Raw genomic sequence first — 227 nt, 5'->3', positions numbered from 1 at the left:
GTGGTATCAGAGCCCTAGGTCAAGAAACCCCAGGATTGTTCATACATGTGTGACATCTGTAATCCACTAAATAGTCTAGTTTTATTTCAGTTGAAGGAAATGGCGCCTCGCCGTAGGCCTGCTAATCAACCGGCACAACAGAATCAAGGATTTCTGGATGCCATGTATGCTGCCTTTCAAGGCATGGCCACAAGAGCTCGAAACGAGCGGCCGGTTGAGGATAGGAA

Source organism: Morus notabilis, unplaced genomic scaffold, assembly GCF_000414095.1.
Source record: "Morus notabilis unplaced genomic scaffold, ASM41409v2 Scaffold114, whole genome shotgun sequence".
NCBI lineage: Eukaryota > Viridiplantae > Streptophyta > Magnoliopsida > Rosales > Moraceae > Morus > Morus notabilis.
The sequence above is the reverse complement of the archived record's forward strand: the minus strand, read 5'-3'. Positions refer to the sequence as shown.